Raw genomic sequence first — 4,853 nt, 5'->3', positions numbered from 1 at the left:
GCAGACTCATATTGATGGACTAGAGGACTTTTTCAAGGACCACAAGCTCCCAAAGTTGGCGCTGCAACAGTGAACATCTGTAAATACAGTGGCTTGCGAAAGTATTCACCCCCCTTGGCATTTTTCCTATTTTGTTTCCTTACAACCTGGAATTAAAATTGATTTTTGGGGGGTTTGTATCATTTGATTTACACAACATGCCTACCACTTTGAAGGTGCAACATATTTTTTATTGTGAAACCAATAAGAAATAAGACAAAAAAACAGAAAACTTGAGTGTGCTTTACTATTCACCCTATTAATGCCCTCCTTGCCTGGTCTGTGAGTTTTGTTGGGCAGCCCTCTCTTGGCAGGTTTGTTGTGGTGCCATATTCTTTCCATTTTTTTATAATGGATTTAATGGTGCTCCGTGAGATGTTCAAAGTTTCTGATATTTTTTTATAACATTTACATTTTAGTCATTTAGCAGACGCTCTTATCCAGAGTGACTTACAGTTAGTGAGTGCATACATTTTCATACTGGCCCCCCGTGGGAATCGAACCCACAACCCTGACGTTGCAAACGCCATGCTCTACCAACTGAGCTTCACGGGACTAACCCAACCCTGATCTGTACTTCTCCACAACTTTGTCCCTGACATGTTTGGAGAGCTCCTTGGTCTTCATGGTGCCGCTTGCTTGGTGGTGCCCCTTGCTTAGTGGTGTTGCAGACTCTGGGGCCTTTCAGAACAGGTGTATACAGTGGGGAAAAAAAGTATTTAGTCAGCCACCAATTGTGCAAGTTCTCCCACTTAAAAAGATGAGAGAGGCCTGTAATTTCCATCATAGGTACACGTCAACTATGACAGACAAATTGAGGGAAAAAAATCCAGAAAATCACATTGTAGGATTTTTAATGAATTTATTTGCAAATTATGGTGGAAAATAAGTATTTGGTCACCTACAAACAAGCAAGATTTCTGGCTCTCACAGACCTGTAACTTCTTCTTTAAGAGGCTCCTCTGTCCTCCACTCGTTACCTGTATTAATGGCACCTGTTTGAACTTGTTATCAGTATAAAAGACACCTGTCCACAACCTCAAACAGTCACACTCCAAACTCCACTATGGCCAAGACCAAAGAGCTGTCAAAGGACACCAGAAACAAAATTGTAGACCTGCACCAGGCTGGGAAGACTGAATCTGCAATAGGTAAGCAGCTTGGTTTGAAGAAATCAACTGTGGGAGCAATTATTAGGAAATGGAAGACATACAAGACCACTGATAATCTCCCTCGATCTGGGGCTCCACGCAAGATCTCACCCCGTGGGGTCAAAATGATCACAAGAACGGTGAGCAAAAATCCCAGAACCACACGGGGGGACCTAGTGAATGACCTGCAGAGAGCTGGGACCAAAGTAACAAAGCCTACCATCAGTAACACACTACGCCGCCAGGGACTCAAATCCTGCAGTGCTAGACGTGTCCCCCTGCTTAAGCCAGTACATGTCCAGGCCCGTCTGAAGTTTGCTAGAGTGCATCCAGAAGAGGATTGGGAGAATGTCATATGGTCAGATGAAACCAAAATATAACTTTTTGGTAAAAACTCAACTCGTCGTGTTTGGAGGACAAAGAATGCTGAGTTGCATCCAAAGAACACCATACCTACTGTGAAGCATGGGAGTGAAAACATCATACTTTGGGGCTGTTTTTCTGCAAAGGGACCAGGACGACTGATCCGTGTAAAGGAAAGAATGAATGGGGCCATGTATCGTGAGATTTTGAGTGAAAACCTCCTTCCATCAGCAAGGGCATTGAAGATGAAACGTGGCTGGGTCTTTCAGCATGACAATGATCCCAAACACAGCGCCCGGGCAACGAAGGAGTGGCTTCGTAAGAAGCATTTCAAGGTCCTGGAGTCTCCAGATCTCAACCCCATAGAAAATCTTTGGAGGGAGTTGAAAGTCCGTGTTGCCCAGCGACAGCCCCAAAACATCACTGCTCTAGAGGAGATCTGCATGGAGGAATGGGCCAAAATACCAGCAACAGTGTGTGAAAACCTTGTGAAGACTTACAGAAAACGTTTGACCTGTGTCATTGCCAACAAAGGGTATATAACAAAGTATTGAGAAACTTTTGTTATTGACCAAATACTTATTTTCCACCATAATTTGCAAATAAATTCATAAAAAATCCTACAATGTGATTTTCTGGATTTTTTTTCCTCATTTTGTCTGTCATAGTTGACGTGTACCTATGATGAAAATTACAGGCCTCTCTCATCTTTTTAAGTGGGAGAACTTGCACAATTGGTGGCTGACTAAATACTTTTTTTCCCCACTGTATATACTGAGATCATGTGACATATCATGTGACACTTAGATTGCACACAGGTGGACTTTATTTAACTAATTATGTGACTTCTGAAGGTAATTGGTTGCACCAGATCTTATTTAGGGGCTTCATAGAAAAGTGGGTGAATACATATGCACTCACCACTTTTCCGTTATTTCTTTTTTTGAATTTTTTGGAACAAGTAATTTTTTTAATTTCACTTCACCAATTTGGACTATTTTGAGTACGTCCATTACATGAAATACAAAATACAAATCCATTTAAATTACAGGTTGTAATGCAACAAAATAGGAAAAATGCCAAGGGGGATGAATACTTTTGCAAGGCACTGTACCGGAAGGCTTGAGTGATGCACTCCTGTTGGACTTGAAAAGAAAGAGACATTTAGTCAGTGGGGGGTCTTTTTCAATGCTGTATCAACATATTTATCTGGACAGAAAATGCATTGTTTATCATAACACAAACCCACCTTGGACAATGTGACAAGTGGTCCCTCAACACCCAATCCTCATCCCTCATTGTTTGTTCTTGTTTCCCAATCAACAGTCTGGATCTTCCTCTTCTGACATGGTGGATGAGCTACCTTTTCTGGTAAATACAGGGTCATTTCTCTTTCCCACCGGAAAATGGCAGCTGCAGACCCGAGTGTTGTCACTGGGTTTCCGGTCCGCCCATCTGAAAGACATACTTTTACTAGCTAGCTAAGTTGATTTCTAAAATGCTAACATCTATATTAAAATACCATAACCCACAGACTTGACTACAGTAACGGTAAAATAGACTGGGACATTTCTGCTGGGATGGAGGAATTATCTGGAATGCTCAACTAGATGGTCAGGACAGTCTATGGTACTATTTGCCCAAAGAGGTGAAGTATTGCGATGAGCTATACGGCTGTACTTATGATTCTAATTCTCAAGAGGAAAGTTAAAACCCTCAGCTGTGAGGTCACCGGGGAGGACCAATAGTGATAAGGGGGATCGTCTGATAGGGACTGACATGCAGGGATGTAAACTAAGGATTTTGGGCACTGGCCAACAGACCACGATTTCTACTTGCCCGGATAACATTTACGTCCTAAATCTATCCCTGCCGACATGTATAACTGACTTCACAGGTCATTTGATTAGTCATGCACAACAGATGCACTCGTGGAACAAAACCATTTGTGTTTTCTGTAGGAAAACATTGTGCCCACAAGTCCTTCGTGAGCTAGCTTGCCAGCTAGTTAATGTTAGCTCACTGTTCGTGTAGTCACACTTTTCCACGTGGTGACATGCTAGCTAATGCTAGTCCACCAGGGGACAGGTGTTTAGCTAATGTTTAGCTAGCTAGTTACGTAAGCTCATTGTTCATGTAGTCAGACTTTTCCCCAGACCTCACGGGTGGTGACATGCTAGCTAGTCTACCAGGGCAGGGATATTTAACCTTAGCTAGTTAGCGCTAATTGCTAATGGTAGGCACATTCACTAGCATGTCATCACCTGTCGAGAAAGTCCGACTACACCATGGTGAAATATGGTGCAACGTTAGCTTGCTAATGTTAGCTAATATGCGCCACTAGCCAACCAAGGTGCTTAACTAGCTAGCCTCCCTGCCCTGGTGGGCTAGCATTAGCTAGCATGTCACCATGTGAAAAAGTATGACTACACAAACCGTGAGCTTACGTTAACTAGCTGGCTAGCTCACAAAGGACTTGTAAAAAGCAAAAGGTCACAACAGTCATTATGCTAGCCTATGCTGGTTTTCTTTTGACTTGTAAGGAAGTTAATATGCGTTGTACACATAACTACAATCAGTGGTTATCTAGCTAATTTTCTACTTATCTAGCTAACCACAGATCATTGACCTAACCAAAATAGCTTGTTAACAGCTAGCAAACAGGGCTTACCTTATCACACAGCTCCAGCGACACGTCTCGCTTACAGAGGTCGGAAAACGATAAAATGCACATGTGTGCTTATTGGAGTAGTGGTTACAATTCGGCACATAGCACAGAACCATCCTTGCTTCTGATCGACGGATTTACCTAAGGTTAGCTAGTTAGCTACAAAGCCAGGGTAACAAATTCCAGTAACTAAAAAATGCTACGGTAGCTAGCTAGGTAATTTGAAAAATGCTAAACAAGAATACACACGAGAAATACACAAAACTAAAAAGAATATGATATCTACTCGCTAGGTTACTTGCTACTTGTTGATGAGCGTTTGCATGGAGAAATGTGGAGGTTTTTCCCACTCTGAGTGACTACGTCAAAGCTTGCGACAGGATGTGTCTGTATGATAGCCACATTAGCGGCTAATTAGCATTTCATTTTTGGGTGGTAATTACAGGCAAATATATTGATAAAAGTTACCTTGTCAGGGAGAGATTTGCGCGGCGATCAAAACGTCACGCCAGGGTAAGCCTACACGAAACACAGACCTTATATGAAGTAGTTCTAAAATCCCCGACAGAAAGATGATGGGAAAACGATTGGAACCATTTTCGGGTTTTACCGCTAGGTTTTATTATGACTCA

General features: G+C 42.2%; 1 long non-coding RNA gene across 1 annotated transcript; it reads right to left on the bottom strand.

Moving 5' to 3' along the window:
* Positions 1–2,586: 2,586 nt before the first annotated feature.
* Positions 2,587–4,532, bottom strand: LOC311115518. Its single transcript, XR_014611277.1, has 3 exons — positions 4,225–4,532; positions 2,803–3,008; positions 2,587–2,698 (listed from the first exon to the last, which is right to left on the bottom strand). It is a non-coding gene; the product is annotated as an uncharacterized lncRNA (long non-coding RNA).
* Between the last annotated feature and the right edge of the window lie 321 nt (positions 4,533–4,853).

The sequence above is a fragment of the Coregonus lavaretus genome (assembly GCF_964263955.1).
Source record: "Coregonus lavaretus genome assembly, chromosome: 3".
Lineage (NCBI taxonomy): Eukaryota > Metazoa > Chordata > Actinopteri > Salmoniformes > Salmonidae > Coregonus > Coregonus lavaretus.
This window is presented reverse-complemented; position numbering and strand designations above follow the sequence as displayed.